At 38.6% G+C, this 18,809-nt stretch overlaps 1 protein-coding gene across 2 annotated transcripts in view; it reads right to left on the minus strand.

Annotated features, from left to right (window-relative positions):
* KCNK2 (potassium two pore domain channel subfamily K member 2) overlaps positions 1-18,809 on the minus strand; it is a 224,337-nt gene that overhangs the window by 145,312 nt on the left and 60,216 nt on the right. The window contains exon 1 of one of the 2 annotated variants that reach the window (XM_061383512.1): positions 1,811-2,077. The exons of the other annotated variant lie outside the window; for it this stretch is intronic. The gene's annotated coding sequence lies outside the window, so the exon portion shown is untranslated. Of the gene's footprint in view, positions 1-1,810; positions 2,078-18,809 lie in introns of those variants that run through there. 2 annotated transcript variants of the gene reach the window in all.

The raw sequence follows: 18,809 nt of genomic DNA on the forward strand, positions 1-18,809 counted from the left end.
TAATGGTACTCTGTTATAAGATTCAATTCTGAAAACATTAGAATTTACTTAGTTTACAAAGAGGAAATTCTACTTCAAATTTTCTTTCTCCTTTCAAAGCTGAGTATCATAAACTATCACCAGGAAATAAACATTTCAGTGATATGTATCTAGACTAACAATGGATTCATTTTTAAATAATTTTTAAAGTCTGTCAACATTAGGCAAACTAATTATATCAAATGTGGTGCTTTTTATTAAAATCAGCCATAAATTCAGAGAGAACTAAACTTAAATTTTTTTCTTGATGGCTTTCATTTCCTAATGAATTTTCAGCACATCCAGTACTGTATTTAAAACTTGTATTGGTTATGAAAATTTGCCAATCCAGCATTATGTCTTCACCTGAGAGCACAGATTCTGACAACAATGAAGAACAAATCAATTTTTTTGCGTGACGAACAAATCAATTCAATTTATCTTCTAAAATTGAGTCACAAGATAGAAAGGCAATAGAAAAGCAAATAGAGACTGTGAGGTTTGAACTCTTTTAAAGATATTTGTTAATGTGTTCAATAACCAGAGATCTTAATGTCACCATTAAGATCACTATTAATGTCATCGTTAAGGGAAAGTCACTCAGTTGTGTCTGACTCTTTGCAACCCCATGGATTATACAGTCCATGGAATTCTCCAGGCCAGAATACTGGAGTAGGTAGCCTTTCCCTTCTCCAAAGGATCTTCCCACCCAAGGATTGAACCCAGGTCTCCTGCGTTGCAGGTGGATTCTTTACCAGCTGAGCCACAAGGGAAGCCCAAGAATCCCAGAGTGGGTAGCCTATCCCTTCTCCAGGAGATCTTCCCAGCCCAGGGATAGAACCCAGGTTTCCCATATTGCAGGCAGATTCTTTACCAGCTGAGGTACAAGGGAAGCCCAATGTCATCATACAAGCATAGAATCTAACTTTCCCTCCTATGTTTCTGTGTCTATGATTAAATAAGCACATACAAGTCTTGCTCAAGGCCTTCTACTAAATTTATGGAAGAATTGAGATTAAAAACCTAAGCATCACCCAAGGCATGTTTGTTCTATAAGAAAGAAGAAAGCAGCTTTTTCTTGAATTTTTAAAATTGTTAAGCTGATTGTGTGATCTCTCCAAATTCTGCAAAGTGAACCAAGCAAGAAGACTGCCTCCCCCACCGCCACCTGTCCCCGGGACCTTCACCAGCGGCCTCATCTCCACTAACCTCTGATCCATCCTCCACAGTGTGGCCAGAGGAGGCTTTTAGAGATAAAATCCAGTTAAGCTGAAGCCCTGAAGTATACACTAACCTTCCATTGCCTTCACCATAGAGACTAATAGTCTAGGGGCATTCTCAGGGCCTTGAAAGTCTTTACCCTGTGAATAATCATAGTTACAACAAGAACAACAGAACTCATAACAAGAGGTAACATCTAACAGAGCATGTGTGTTGGCCATTCTTTTAAGACCCTTTCATTTACTTCTTCATTTAATCCTCCTAACAACCAATGAGATAAAAGTGAAAGTGAAACCGCTCAGTTGGGTCCGACTCTTTGTGACCCTGTGGACTGTAGCCCACCAGGCTCCTCCATCCATGGGATTCTCCAGGCAAGAATACTGGAGTGGGGTGCCATTTCCTTCTCCAGGGGATCTTCCCAACTCAGGGATCGAACCCAGGCCTCCCGCATTGCAGGCAGATACTTTAACCTCTGAGCTACTGCTGTTATTATCCTCAGAGGAGTTAAAATAACTTCCTCAGTGTAACATAGCTGATTAATCAATATACCTACTATATAGGCTCAGCTCACCAGATTTTCCTCTCGTTTCCAGTTTCTTGAGTATGCCCTGTTCCTTCTTTCCTTAGTGTCTTCACACATGCCAGTCCTTCTAGCCTAGACTGTGCCTGTTTCTCTTACTACTACAAACTAACTTAAACTATTTCTTCAGGCTTCAGCTAAGACATGTGTGTGGGGGCTCAGTCATGTCCAACTCTGCGACCCACTAGGTTCCTCTGTTCATGGGATTTTCCTTCCTCAAAAAAAGCCCCATAACCTCTTAACAAGATCAACCCATCACCCCAACAGTACACGCTTGTAACCTTCTGGACTCTCCCCTCATTATTGTGGTCACAATTGTTATTTAACTACTTCTTCAAATTATTTAGTCACTGCCCTATATTAGTTTCTTAGGGCTGCCATGACAGTGCATCAAAAACTTGGGTGGCTAAGAACACCAGACATCTTTATCTCAGTTCTGGAGACTAGAAGTCAGAAATCAAGCTGACAGCACTAGGGGAGAATCCCTTCTTACTGCTTCTAGCTTTTGGTATTTGCCATCAATCCTTGGTATTCCTTGGCATTCCTTGGCTTGTATATGCATCACTCCAGTCCCATGGGCGCATTCTCCTTGCATTTCTTCACATTGTTTTCCCTGTTTGTGTCCAGCTCTGTGTCCCAATTTCTATTTTTTTAAAGGATGCCTGTCATACTAGATCAGGGCACAGCTAATGACCTCCTTTTGTTGATGTTGTTTAGTTGCTAAGTTCTGTCTGATTCTTTGGCGACCCTATGGACTGTAATTCCGCAGGCTCCTCTGTCCATGGGATTATCCAGGCAAGAATATTGGAGTAGGTTGCCATTTCCTTCTCCAGGGGATCTTCCTGACCCAGGGATCTAACATGTGTCTCCTGTGTCTCCTGCATTGGAAGGCAGATCCTTTACCACTGAGCAACCAGGGAAGCCCATTTTTAACTTAATTACCTTGGTAAAGACCCCTTTTCACAGTAAGGTCACATTCTCAGGTACTGGGGCTAGGACTTCAATATACCTTTTTGGGGGGACACAATTCAACCCATAACATTGTGTGTGGGACTAAAACAAGTTCTAACAGAGAAAGGATCTCATCATCTTGTTCCTAAGCACAATATCTTACATATAATAAGCACAAAAATATATAGTCCTTAAATGAATGAAAGTCCACTATTAAGAGATATTATTGAAAGAATCCTGCAGTTAATTAGGGCTCAGAATCACAATGCATACAGCATCAGGCAGGAACATATATGCATGAAGTGGCTCTAGTGAACCAGTGAACTGGAGGAGATATTCTAGTCATATCTAGTTGATCCATTAAAGAACATGGATCCAGTGTGTTAAACCTTCCAGTTTTCCAAGAGAAGTCAGATATCCAGAGACAATAACCAGATATTGTATTAGAAGAAATCTTTCAATTTCAAATAGTTGTTGTTGTTCAGTTGCTAAGTCATATGTCACATCTGACTCTTTGTGACCCCATGGACTGCAGCACGCCAGGCTACCTTGTCATTCAATATCTCCTAGAGTTTGCTCAGATTCATGTCCATTGAGTCATTGATGCTATCTAACCATGTAAGCTTCTACTGCCCTCTTCTCCTGCCCTCAATCTTTCCCAGCATCAGGGTCTTTTCCAGTGAGTCAGTTCTTCCCATCAGGTGGCCAAAGTATTGGAGTTTCAGCTTCAGCATCAGTCCTTCCAATGAATATTCAGGACTGATTTCCCTTAGGATTGATTCATCTGATTTGCAGCCCAAGGGACTCTCAAGAGTCTTCTCCAACACCACAATTCAAAAGCATAAATTATTTGGCACTCAGCCTTCTTTATGGTCCAACTCTCACATCCACACATGACTACTGGAAAAACCACAGCTTTGACTATACACTCCTTTGTTGGCAAAGTGATGTCTCTACTTTTTAATACTCTGTCTAGGTTTGTCATAGCTTTCCTTCCAAGGGGCAAGTGTCTTTTAATTTCATGGCTACAGTCACCATCTGCAGTGATTTTGGAGCCCAAGAAAATAAAATCTTCCACTTTTTTCCCTTCTATTTGCCATGAAGTGATGGGACCAGATGCCATGATCTTAGTTTGTTTAATGTTGAGTTTTAAGCCAGCTTTTCTACTCTCCTCTTTCACCCTCATCAAGAGGCTCTTTAGTTCCTCTTTACTGTCTTCCATTAGAATGTATCATTTGCATATCTGAGGTTGTTGATATTTCTCCCAGCAATCTTGATAACAGCTTGTGATTCATCCAGCCCTGGCATTTCGCATGATGTACTCCTCACTTAAGTTAAATAAACAAGGTGACAACATACAGCCGTGTCATACTACTTTCCCAGTTTTGAACCAGTCAGTTGTTCCATGTCTGGGGCCATTGGAAGTATAAGTTATTTCATCATATGTGCAGTGCAATGCATGTTTGAGCACAGTATTCTGAGTGAGTGATAACTGCTTCCTCTGCAATATACACCGTACCTGGAGCTCCAGGAAAAGGAAACGTAAGCAATAAAAGAGAATTCCCATGAGTGATCTGGCAGAGAGGGTAAGCCATTGTTCCAAAATAAACAATGATAATGGCAAATAAAACGTATCTGTAGGCTGCACATGGTCCTGAGGCTCTCTGATTCCAGCCTCTGGGTTCAGGTAACATCAGATGCCCTGTGAGGTCACATCTGCAATAAAATGCAATGATTCTATCTTCTAGGCCATGGTAAGTGTTGAAACATCTCACTTCAATTGTAGTCATGCGGGGCTGGCACTAGGCTAAGGCGAGTGAGAGGGTACTTGCCTGGGGCACAAAATTTAAATGGGCATCAAAACACAGATAAATAATATTTGAATACAGTATTTAAAAATCAATCTTAATGAAAAATCCATGGTGATCAAAAAGCTTGCAGTTTTGAATAAAGAGGATCCAACTTTGCACGTGCAGAGGCTGGGCTCACTAGCCTCACCTTAGTCCTGGCCCTGCTGTCCTGGTTCACTGATGCTTACCCTCCCTGCCAGATCACACATGGGAGCTCTCTTTTATTGCTTACGTTTCCCTTTCCTGGAGCTCCAGGTACGGTGTGTATTGCAGAGGAAGCAATAATCACTCACTCAAAACACTGTGCTCAAGCATGCTCTGCACTGCACATATGATGAAATGACTTAGGCTTCCAGTGGCATCTCAAGGTTTTCTCCCTCCTTGGAAAGAATGCCTCTTGAGCGCTCTTGTTTCTTCTCTTCTGAGATGTTGCAACTCATTTCTGATGGAATTGCCTTAACTATACTTTTCTCCCAAGTTTCAGCTTAATACCTGCTTACTTCTGCCACACTGCTAGATGCTTCAGATGGAAATCTGTCTCTAGCCCTGCAACAGCTTGCCAGTGGAGTCCAACAGATGCAGGTCTGTTACCATGGAATGCTCTTATGGTGGTTCAGCTTTCAGCTTAGAAATCATATCTGAAACGGTTTAAAGCTAGACATTATAGAGAACACCGTGACCTTTCCTAAGCAGCCACTCACAGTACAGACCTTCTCATCCATCATCACAGCAGACTCCTCCATGAGATAATTAATGTGCACAATTAGGTAATAACTGAGGGCAAAATTTAATTCAGGGTTGTCACAGTCTCTAGAAAGCTTTCTTCAAAGCTTAAGAGCCATAAGACATGTCAACCTCACACAAGGACTAACATACCCAGTTATGCAAATAATATTTGTGTGCTTTTTCACTTCATTTGTGTCCGACCCTGCGACCCTATGGACGAGGACCTGCCAGGCTCCTCTGTCCATGTGATTCTCCAGGCAAGAATATTGGAGTGGGTTGTCATTTCCTTCTCCAAATCTATTTATCAATTGTCAAAACACTCATTGGGAAAACAGTTAGAACTAGCATAGACACTTCAATACTGCCTAATCCCTGTAACCATAATTTGAATAAGAACAAGATATAATGAAGTCCCAAGTTCCTATGAAATCTGGGTCTTCAGACATTAGAAAACAAAAAATATAGTTAGAAAATTTGATCAGGACAGCTACCTGATCATATATCCTGACTATCCTGCTCTGTGAAACCTTCCTTGTTCTTAACCTCTGATAAATTTGATCATAATTGTCTATGGATCCTGCTATAAATTCATAGCATCTTTTACCCTTATGTGTATATTTGTCTCCATGTTGTGCTTTCTCTACTAGACTAAGACTCTCTGAAGACAAGTATCTTATCTGAATTTTTTTTTATTTCTTATACACATAGTATATGCAATTTTTTTGAATTGGTGTAAATAAAAGACCACCACTATCCCAACACACAAAATCACCAGCTCTTATGACTTTCAAAGAGGATTTCATGGTAACTGACATTTATCATCAGAAAGCATTTTTCACATCAAGGTATTTTTAGCACATTGAAAGTCACTGTATTTCTTTCATGCTCTTTATTATCTCATATAATTCTGTCTTCATATAAGATTCACATGAAGGTCAGTGTAGTTCACTGGTGATAATTGTGAGCTGCCCAGATTCAAATCCAGGTTCAGCCACTTATTATTACCTGTGCTTTAATTCCTCATCTGTGAGATGGGGGTGAAAAGTAATCAACCTCAACTTGTTAATGAGACCTAAAGAGTCAATTCATGATAAGTATTAGAACAGTGCCCTAAACAGAGTAAGAACTCAGTACACATTGGTCACTATTAATAGTATTACTCACACTGATAGCCCTAAACCATGGAGAGAGGGAAAGATGATGGATCCAAGGTAAGTGAAAACAAAAAGGAGATCATTAATCTTCTGGGGCTTGGCCAGCAAACACCTGGAAACTGGCTTTTAGGGACCAAATGAACAACTGGGATTCAGGAAGGAAATACAGCTGCAAAAGATGGAGTCATATTCTAGCCTTTCTGTTCTAGAATGAAGAGGACTCGGCAACTCAGAAGGCTTCTTCCTAGAGCAGGAAGCCTTGCCCGTTCCACCTGATGGCAGAGAAGTCCTTACAAGGATGTAGCCAACAAAGGTGGATGGGTGAGATCCAGTTGGGTTAGGAAGGGAGACAGTAGAGGGGTTCACAAGGCTATACCGGGAGCCCAGAAACAGACCTAAAGCTCTCTTCTCATCGTTATAGATGGGATGTTGCCACTTTTCTTTACCAGGCACATACTCAGATCTCCCTTTGGCTGTGGCCCCAACATTTTGAACTGTTGCTATCTGAAGTGAAAGTGAAAGTCGCTCAGTTGTGTCTGACTCTCTGTGATCCCATGGACTACAGAGTCCATGGAATTCTCCAGGCCAGGATACTGGAACGGGTAGCCTTTCCCTTCTCCAGGGGATCTTTCCAACTCAGGGATCAAACCCTGGTTTCCCTCATTGCGGGCAGATTCTTTACCAGCTGAACCACAACTGGCCTTTAAATTGTGTTGACTTTACTTTCTGTCTCCTTAGCAACTACGATTGCTTTCAGCATTTCTGGGTTTGCTTGAATCTTCCCCCATTTCATTGTTATCAGTGTTGTCTTCTGGACACAGATAAAACTCTTCCACAAACAGGTCTTTGGTTCAGGTAAAATTTTTAGAACCCCAAGTTGCTGGTTGCTAAGGGGACCAATGTATGCAAATAGCATTCACAGTAAGGGTTCCAGGAATGGAGTTTTCTGTTGAGCCAACAGGTGTAATGTGTATTTACTCCTGTGACTCAGATACTGTACCTGTTCCCTCTTCGCCGATTTATCAGGGATCTCTTCTGTTCTTCTCACCTTGGTATCACATTATGCTCATTTTAATTAAAATTGAGATGTCAAATATTTACTCTTTTATTTTTAACAATTATTGATGAAAATCTGTTAGCCACCAAGCACAGCCATGAGTAGAATAAATGGCCTTTTTTTCTTGTTTTTATTTCTACCCCAACAGTAGAATGCTGTTTTGTGGTAGTGTTTTTTTGGACAAAAGTTGGGTATAAAAAAACTTTACTGTTTTGCATTAATATTTTCTCAAGAAGGGGAACCAGTAGTGTATTGTTCAGATTCCAAAACACCTTGCCAACCTTCTTGGTAGCTAACTATAGCGTTTCTTTTGCCTGCAGTGATGCATGTTGTTTGTAATGTCTTCATATGTGGCATTACATTTTTCACACACATTTTTCACATACTATTTTTCACAATATACTGCCACATATTTATGGCAATATAGATTTTAAATCTATGTATGTTTCCCGCTACCCTTGACTCTGAATTCTGAGTTCAGAGTTAAGTACTCTTTTACTATGATCCTATAACATATAGTAGGCATTCAATAAAAATTTACCATTGCTATTGTCTATTGCTATTGAACCATTGCTATTGTTTACACATAAATAGTACATATATACTTTAAAGCTCTAGGGATTGGTAGATAAAAATATGAAACCCAGACAACCCTCTCGGAAAAGATTTATCTAGCTGGGAAGACAACATTTCCATGAACAAAAATATGAATCATAAAGACAGAGCTAGAAGGTACCACAAAGGAAATCTGCTAAGGTACATAATGAATATTTATTTAAATAAATTACATGGGAGCATATGCCAGTTATATTTGAGAACCTCTCTTTGAGAATACTTTGTTAGCAATCCATTTGAAATATTAAATATGAAGATGTTATTTTTAAAATTCAATTCATGATGATTTTTTTGTCATTAACTTGGGCTAGATTCCATTAACGTTCATCCAGTAAAGGCATCATCTCAGAGTCAATCGTTCCATGTAGAAACCATTATGTATGACATGGTTGTGATGACCACGTATAACATGATTATGGGTATTTATTATGTCAAGGGTATCTCTTTCCCCCTTGACAGTGAAATCCTTACGGTAGGGATGGACTCACCCTCATGTCACTCTCCCTAATAACTAATACATAGCAGATTCTCAATAAAGCCTTGCTAAATCTCCTGTATTTTAGCAACCTCAGAGACTTTTTTGTTTATAAACATTTTGCCAATTTTTAAGTAGCAAATATTACAAAATAACCTAAAATAGTGTAAACCTGGATTTTAAAAGTACTAACATTTTGCCGTATTTGCTTCAGATATATTTTTTTTCTCCTTTTTTGATAAAAAAAAAACATATTACAACCACAGTCCTGATTCACCAAGCCCATCCTGTTCCTTTTCTCTGTCTCCTTCTCCCAAAATAACGGCCTCCTGGAGTTGGTGCTCATCCTTCTTGTGACTGTAAATGTGTTTTTCTCATGTGCCTATGTAGCCATAAAAATATAAAGCATTTTAAAATTTACATAAGTGGTACTGTATTAAATTAATTCTTTTCAACTGGCATTTTTTTTTTCCACTTAAAGCTTACCTTGTCAAGATTTACCCATGTTGAGATATGCAGAGCTTTTTCAGAATGATCCCTAATCAAATTTAGAGTAAAAGTCTTTATCACTTAAAATCTAATATTTGCCTTAGGTTATAAAAATGAAAGAAAGTCTTATGAATATGAGGCAAAGAGTCTCTTTCATGCCTTTTCATGTTGTTAGACTACCTTGACCAGCCCTTTCTACTCACTGCTTTATCAAAGCAAAAAGTCCTGAGTTAAGAGCCAGGGATTAGAAATGATAGACAAGGCATGCACTTTGCATACTGACCCAAAGATCCACACCAAAAACTGTCCAGCAGTCACCAAATTCACACCCAGGTTAGAGTATTGGCAAGAAAAGGAGATGGGAGGTTTTCTTTTGAAATTTAAGAAGAGACATCTTTCTTTTCCTTTCCTCTCAGTTTTTACTATGACTTAATAGTTAGACAGGCTCTTAACTCAGAACATGGGTTGCTAATGTAAGTTGTCCACATTTCCCATCAAATAAGATTGTAGTGTTTGTGAAAGCAAAGCAGTAGCTTAGAAGAAGAGACTTGCTTGTTAATCATGTGCACAATTTCCTAAAAACATTTTCCTAGACAAAGTCCTTTTTATCGTTTGGCTCCTGGGTCCTGCTACTGCTGCTGCTGCGGCTAAGTTGCTTCAGTTGTGTACGACTCTGTGTGACCCTATAGATGGCAGCCCACCAGGCTCTGCCGTCCCTGGGATTCTCCAGGCAAGAACACTGGAGTGGGCTCCCAGTTCCTTCTCGAATGCATGAAAGTGAAAAGTGAAAGTGAAGTTGCTCAGTCATGTTCAACTCTTCGGGACCCTATGGACTGCAGCCTACCAGGCTCCTCCGCCCATGGGATTTTCCAGGCAAGAGTACTGGAGTGGGATGCCATCTCCTTCTCCGCCTGGGTACCTAATTCTCATTTAATATGAAACCGAAACACTGAGTCATAATTTACCTCTAGTCAATAACCAGATGAGTACTGCTAAGGGAAAGAACTTTAGTTTTGAAATCCTAAATGTTTCAATAAATGTATTTCATATATCTTAACTCACAAATTAGATGCTTGAATTTCTTACTTTTCATACTTTTTATTTTCCCCTAAAAAATCTAACTAAGACTAAGGACCAATAAAAAGTCTTTTGGAAAAAAATTTAAAGAACACCTAAATTTCTCTGGCTCAAATCAAGTCTTTGAAGACAGATAAAATAGGCGGCAGCTCCTGGCTTTGTAAGAGGATTTATCTGAGTGCATCTTCAAATTAGAGTACCTCTAAAAATCTTGTTTCATTTTAAAAGTTCTGTTTACAAAAAGTCTAAAAAATACCTGCTTAAAGCATTAGATGAATCTCTATGGGTAAGAATGCAAAGCCTTGATAATATAATATCTAATCCCTCAATTTAAAATTAGTTTAAATAAGTAGTATATTGCATTACTTGCAAATTTTTCATCCTTTATTACCTTTCATTTCTAAAGTTTCCCCAAATCAAATCATAACCTAATCTGTTTAATAAGACACAGCTAATGTTTAAACACTGCACAACCCACAAACACAAGAAATAAACAGGAGGTATGGCTTCCCAGGTGGCGGAGTGGTAAAGAATCCACCCTGCCAATGCAGGAGACACAAGGGACGTGGGTTCAGTCTCCGGATCAGGAAGATCCCCTGGAGAAGGAAATGCCAACCCACTCCAGTATTCTTGCCTGGTCAATCCCACGGACAGAGGAGCTTGCCAGGCTACAATCCATGGGGTCACAGAAAATCTGACGTGACTGAGTACGCACACAGCTAGCAGTGGGAAGGAAGCAACGGCAGAAAGAAGACAGACCTTTTCTTTGAAACTGCAAAGGAATTCAAGTATAAGTAATATAATTAGTAGAGATGGACTTCAGCGTGAGCTCTTGAATATTAAACAATCCTGCCTTCAGTGAAGCTTGGCTTTGATGTTTAAGAAAACCAGAGTGGCCTGTTTCCCAGCTCCTGGAAGGGCAGACTCAGTAGTAGTTTTGCTGGCTCCCTCCCTGTCCCAGGTTCCAGCTGTACCTAGAGCAAGCCAGAACTTTCCCAGTTACCTGCATCCCTTTATGGAGGAGCTCAGTGTCTGAGCAGTGAGGTCCTTAGAAAATGGTGAGCAAGCCAAGCCTGTTGGAATCGCCCAAGGAAACAAAAACTGTTCAAGACACTGGATTCTGCAGCCTCCGTCACCAAGTTGATGCCGCCAAGCAGTTTCTGGGACTTGGGAAGTTTCTGAATTTTCTGAACTCTATGAAATCCAGTTATTTATTTTCTTTGGTTGGATCCATCCGTATTAAATACTTATAGACATAAGCTTTTAAAAATGCAGACTTGACACAATTTTGTCTCAATGATCAGGATAGTTCAGATATTTCAGATAAATGTGGTATTTTAACTCTAACGTTTCATGTAGAATCCCATTTCTCTAATTCTTTTTGCATGAGTACCTGTGAGTCTACATAGCTTACTTAGATTACCAAAAAATGCTTAATTACCTGGTAGATAGATAGATATTTCAATAGATAGATAACAATCCCTTTTTCTCAGTGATGTCATCCCCACGTCATGTTTCTTTTCCTACTTTAGGACTGCTCAAGGGAACTGATCCATAAACCGCACCCCCCCCACCCCCGCCCCGCCAGACACATTCTATGGGGCCCCTTCCATTCTGGTTGCTTTTAAGTTCTTACTTTTACAGTCAACCAGCTATTAATTTTGTTTTCCCTTCAAAAATATAGTGAAGGGAGGATTTTTCTAGTGGTTCTATTTCTTTGTGTTCTTTCTCCATTTCTACTCAGCCCCAAATCCGCCAGTTTCCTCAGTTATGATATTCCAGTAGGGAAATGAAGGCTAGTATATCATGCATTTGATGTGTTTCCTTTACTCTCTTCCCAATCAAAAGAAATCTGTCTGCCTGCCATTCAGAGAATTGGATTAAGAGATAACTAGCTAACATTGTATGTTGTTTGATGATGTATACTTCTTTCAGGTAACATGCTGCTGCTGCTGCTAAGTCGCTTCCGTTGTGTCCAATTCTGTGCGACCCCATAGACGGCAGCCCACCAGGATGTCCCGTCCCTGGGATTCTCCAGGCAAGAACACTGGAGTGGATTGCCATTTCCTTCTCCAGTGCATGAAAGTGAAAAGTGAAAGTGAAGTTGCTCAGTCGTGTCCGACTCTTAGTGACCCCATGGACTATAGCCCACCAGGCTCCTCCGTCCCTGGGATTTTCCAGGCAACAGTACTGGAGTGGGGTGCCAATACGTGCATATAAAGGAAGCTTTGTTCACAAAGTTTAGTGCTAAAAATGTCCGTCATTATGGCAAATTGATGAAACAATTTAATCACCCACAAAGATGATTTTTTAGAGTCTTACAGTGTTTAAAGTATATGGTGACAATCACAGTTTCTAGGATTGGCCCACATGTTTACATTAATTGTTCATGAAGAGAAGTCTCAGTAATCCCAACAAATCTGGACGAAATACAGAACAAATTAAACAAGAGTTAGTGCTATTTTTCAGATAGCTTAAAGAAATGCTCCCTTCCCTCACTTGGCTCCCAGAATGCTGACAGCAGGCTTAAGTCAGTTCCCCAGGCCAAGGATTAGGTAATTCCTCTATGGAGAAGTTGACAGGCCCAAGAAGAAAGGTCTGGAGCTCACTGTCTGCCTGATCCCTGTAGTAAAGTCGCTACTCAGAACCTCACCACTCCACAGGCACTTCTCACCACACACACACATTGCTGTTAGTTCTCATAAACACAAATGGACCACCAGGGATCATCGAATATAAGAGGAAATCCTTTAATGCAAAAAAGAGCAAAACAACTAAAAAAAAAAAAAAATCTCAGCACACAGAGACAATCCAGAGACCAAAAGATAATTTCACAGAAACTGTAAGTTTTATTCTTAGAGCTAAGAGAAGTAACTAGGTGAGATGACAGATATGATGATTAGCTTGATCGTGGTAATCATTTCCAAAACATACTTATACAAAATCATCATACTGTACTCGTTAGATAAATACAATTTTTATTTGTTGTTTATATCTCAGTAAAATAAAGAGATAAACCTAAATTTTTAGTGAAAATTCAATAAAATTAATTATTGATCAAAAAAAGTCAATCCAAAAAATAACAGGAGGTTATAAAAAAGAAGTGATCAGGAAACAAAAAGAAACTCTTGGAAATCATAATTTGGGTAGCCCTAATAAAAAATTGCAGAGAAGTTTGAGCAGATACATCTGAGGGTACTCCTTGGAAATTAACAGAAAACACAGAGAATAGAAAAGAGGAAAGAAAATATAAGATGGAGTATTAGTTCAGAGGCTCTAGTGTTAAAATAGTAGTAGTTCCGGAAAAAGAGACTTTAGCAGAGAAAAGTGTCAGGGAAATAATAGAAAAATTTCCAGAACTGAAGACCAAAAGTCGTCATACTGAAATACCTCATGGAACATACATCTCAATAAATGAAAAAAACTAGAAATTCCCAGAGCAATGGAGAAAAAAAGAAGATCCATAACACTTGGAAAGAGAAGAAATAGGTCACTTACTACAAGGCAGAATTTAGAATGCTTTTGAATGTATAAGTAAGCTTCCCTGGTGCCTAGCTGGTAAAGAATCTGCCTGCAGCGCAGAAGATCTGGGTTCAGTCCCTGGGTTTAGAAGATCCCCTGGAGAACAGAAAGGCTACCCACTCCAGTATTCAGGCCTAGAGAATTACATGGACTGTATAGTCCATGGGGTCACAAAGAGTCAGACACGACTGAGTGACTTTCACTTCACTTGGACATATAAACCCTAATACCAGAATTTGAAGAAAATTTAGCAAAAAGTGCAATTTCAGAGTAGAAATGATGTCCAAATGAGAATTCTATACCTACTAAACTAATCCTATGAGTTTATTTTTTTTTACTTTTTTTTTAATTGATGGAAAAATGCTTTACAATTTTGTGCTGGTTTCTGCAAACTGGAATTGCAAATTGGTCATAATTATATATATATATATATGTATATATACATAGTTGGTCATAATTAGATATATATATTATATATATATATATATCCCTTCCCTCCTGAGCCTCCCCATTCCTCCCCACCCCATCTCTCTATGTCATCACAGAGTGCCAGGCTAGGCTCCTTGTGTTATTTAGCAACTTCCCATTACTATCTATTTCCCACATGATAGTATATATATATGTGTATATGTCAAGGCTACTTTCTCAATGTATCCCACTCTCCCCTTCCCCTGCTGGGTCCACGAGTCTGGTCTCTACTAGGTTCATCCGTACCATTTTTCTATATGTGTGTTAATATACAATACTTGCTTATCTCTTAGAATATAGTTATCTTCAGACATGCAAATTCTCAAAATATTTACCTTATATGTTGACAAGAAATTTAAAACATTCAAAAACGATCAGGACAGAAGACCAACATCAATCAGAATGCATGTCTATCATTAACTATCCATGTCTATCTGTATGGGGCATAATGTGGATTCTGCCCAGTTTTTTGTGAGCTCTTTCTCAGCAATTGTGGGATGATACAGCGGTAAAGAATCCACCTACCAATGCAGGAGACATGAGAGACGAGGGTTCCATCCCTAGATCAGGAAGATTCCCCTGGAGGAGGGCAAGGCAAACCACTCCAGCATTCTTGCCTGGAGAATTCCATGGACAGAGGAGCCTGGTGGGCTACAGTCATAGGGTCGCCAAGAGTCGGACACAACTGAAGCAACTTAGCACACATGCTCCAACAAAGCCAAGGAACAGAATAAGAAATTGGAAGACATGCAATACAGGATATAGAAATGAGGCAAACGCAATTCACAGAAAGATGGCAAAGGGAAGCCCAGGACTTCAGAGATCAGACAGCCTTAAGGAGCAAATTGTCTGATTAAAAGAGGATATGAGGAAGGCTGGAGAGACGTCTGCAAGTAAAAAAATGAACTTGACAGATTTCCTCATGGGTGATACAGTGAGAAAAGATTTATATTTCTGTCAGAGACTTGAGGATCAATATAATGATACGTACATGGGAAACAACAAATTAAAAAATAAGGTGATTATTAATTTCAGAGAAAAGACAAGTAACACTCAAAAGGAAATACAGTCACATTTCACTATGTGGGTCACAGTGAATACTATTTTTAAATATTAGTAATGTAAACACTGAATATTGGCAACCAATAATTGTGGTCTAACACCCTTGTACCTGTTTGCTTCCTAACACAATATGTGCATTTAGTCAACAAATCCCACAAATTCTAGCCCATGAGTAGTTTACACCCTTTCTTCTCCATCCCACAGTTTATAGTGCCAAGTCTTACCTGGCGGTGGGTGACCTCAGCTGAGAGGTCAACCCAGGGTCCTACCAGGATCAAGACTAGGTGCAGAAACTGAAAAATGGCTGGGCGTGGGTGACTGAAAACTCACTAAGCCGAAACAAAATCAAAATCAAACCAAGGAGAGTAATTAAGACAAAGGAAAGAAATTACCCAAAGAATGATGTTACTGAAGACAGTAATGAGAGCAAATTGGTCAAAAACAGACTCAAGCAAGTTTCTGCCACCCATTTGCTTTGTGACTGCCTTGTTCCTTTTTTTCCCTATAAAATGGAGATAATGATAGTACTTTCCTCACAGGGCTGTTCTGAGGATTACATCATTCGTGACCTGTAAAGGGTGTAGAAGTGTCTGACACATAGATATTCGTTATTATCACTAGCACAGTTACTCTCTGAAGAGGCAGGAAAAGCATCTTTCAAATGCTTATGACACACGGAGTAGAAAATCCAACATATGAGTATGCATGGAGATGTGGACAGGGAAGGGTTACCTTATCATTTTGCACCTGGATTCCTGCTGTGGGCTCGGAGTTGGTGCCCTGGCCTCTGCCATATCTCTTTCTAACCCTCCCCCCCGCCACTGGTCAGAATCCAACCTTGCTATAAACTTTCCAGTGGCTTCCCACAGCCTTCAAAATAAAATCCCAGCTACTGGCAAGTTGCAGAGGCTCTTCATTTGCGTGTTTCTTCAGGTTCATGTTCTATCTTGCTTCCACATATTATGACGCGAGTTCCCAGCCTTTTACTGCTATGTTTGCCCAAACAGCACAAGCTCTCCCAAGCTGACATCTTTGCATAAGATCTCCTTGCTCCTTGACCCAAATCCATCTGGATAACTTCCATTCATCCTTCCGGACACCTTCCAAGACTGAGCGTTACCATCTCCCTCTTCTCTTCTCTCACAGGAAACTTTTTGGACTCTTCCTTCCAGCACCAAGTTTATTCTTTTATAATTCCCATTTCACCGTATTACATTCTTTCGTTTTCTGGTACGTTCTTTCTCCTTTGAAATCAGAGCGTAAATCTTTCACTTTCTAGATTCACAAATTTCAGACCAGGGGTCAACATGTAGTGGAAGTTTTAATAAATGTTTGAAGAGTGTATAAAATGAGTTTTGGATCAGCAGTTTTACTTTCAAACATATTAAAAGATTTTCAAAGCAGGTCTTTGGTTTAAACAAATCTTCCGTGATCTTATTTGCACAGTTGCTACACTATTTAATTAATAGTGTTGAGCTAAACTTCAGTCCACTCCACATCTAAGGGTCATGAGTACCAGCTTAAAGATTTGACTTTGCATTTTGGGCTTAGGGTTCTTGTAGATTCTATGTTTGTCTTACCTTCCTTCTTAGAGTTGGCCTTTTGGAAGCTTGATATATTTATTTTCCCACTATGTTCCACCTACGTGTAAAATACTGGATGTTGTAGAATTGCTAAGGTACTAGACACAAAATTCAGTGAGTTTGGCTTATGAGCTGACCACGAGTCTTGTTTGGATCTCAAAGGGTTTAAACTGATCTGAAGTGGTGCTTAAAAAAAAAAAAAAAAAGTTGGAGCTATTAAACCAAAGTAGAGAGTGTTTATTGAGCAGGATTCATCTCTTTTCTTTAAATTAAGTCCACTCTCTTATCTGTGTCTGGTTTCCAGCATGTTTTGATTCCCTGAGAGAAATTTCTGGCCTTTTGAACAGGCTTAGACAATTAACTCTGTCAGAGACTTGTGTAGAATTTAATGAATGCCATGTATTGACTAGAGCCGAAAAGAAGAATGTTACTGTTAAAATCATAATGTTGTGTTGAGGATTGTTAGTATCTATTATTACACTGTAAAATTATTTTAAACTGCCTAATAATTTATAAATAATTTTTAGAATTTAAAGTCAGTGTTTAATTAAAGCTTCGATAACTTTAAGATTATTTTCTTCTAAAAATAAAACAAATGCTAATAAATCCTTCTTTATCCCAACTATCCCTTGACTATTTCCTAAATAATATGTTTCCAAAGAAACAGGCTGAGCCACTGTTAATTACTTAAATTATCAGGACAACTATTTTTATTAGAGAAAAACAATACATCTGGAATAGTTTTAAAGAAATTCACTTCTGTCTTAAATCCTCTCAGATATACAAAGTAACTCTTAAGATATTTTTGGAAGGCCTCAAGAGTTTGCACCAGTGAATTAATTAAGTTTTAATCCACAGACTATTTGCATATTTGACAAGCTATCATAAATTTTTAAATCAACAGACACATAAAAATAATAATACAATTTAAAACTTGTTCTTTGGAGGTTTTTTCTTTTAAAAGGGACATTGAAACTTAATTTAAAAAATAAACTATATAAATACTCGAGAGATTCATATTTGTAACTAATTTCAAAATTTAAAGTATGTCAAACCTCATTATTTTTACATGGATGCTTAAAGCAGATGCTTCAAAGCATTTTGAGAATAAGCAAAGACCATATTGTTTGAAGGTGATAATAGTTGATAATAGACGAATCCATCAATAATAAACCTCACTCTCATACAAGCTATGATTGGGAGATATACGCAAAGCTTTATCTATAAGCAGAATTATTTCTATAGAAGAAATGTTCATTGTCCATCATTAGAGCTATGGTTTAATAAATCATGATATATAGGCATTATTGAACATTACATACAAATTAAAAACTGTTTCTTAAAGATACTTTAATGATATGGGAAAATATTCTCAATCTGATTAAATGAATATTTAAAGGGCTTAGAAGTTGAATATGGTACATAGCATGATATATAAATCAGCTACTATAATATCAATTTTTAAAAAGGTGGTAAAAACAGAATGTATTACATGCTACCAATTTTGTGCTACATCTATTTCTATTATATGTGGTTATGTGATCCAAATTTTCCTAACATTCATGTCTTCTGTAATTAGAAAATTTATTGAGAATTTAAAAAATATTTTAAATATGCATATATACCAATGCAACAGACATGAACGTGGACAAACTTCAGGAGATGATGAGGAACAGGGAAGGCTGGTATGCTGCACTCCATGAGGTCGCAGAGTCAGATATGACTTGGTGACTCAACAACAACAATATATATAATCTTCTAGCTGTACAATCATATATTCTTATACTTAATATTTAGCTTAAATAGACAAATGTTTTCCTAAATGTATCCCTTCATATTTTTATATCCACACAAAAAGTGATAAACTTAAGAAATCATATTTGGTGTTGATATTATTAGTCTCAGTTTGAGAAGATAATTTGTATTCAGTAAATATCTAAGGCATCAGAATGAAGAATGAG

The sequence above is a fragment of the Bos javanicus genome, chromosome 16 (genome assembly GCF_032452875.1).
Source record: "Bos javanicus breed banteng chromosome 16, ARS-OSU_banteng_1.0, whole genome shotgun sequence".
Lineage (NCBI taxonomy): Eukaryota > Metazoa > Chordata > Mammalia > Artiodactyla > Bovidae > Bos > Bos javanicus.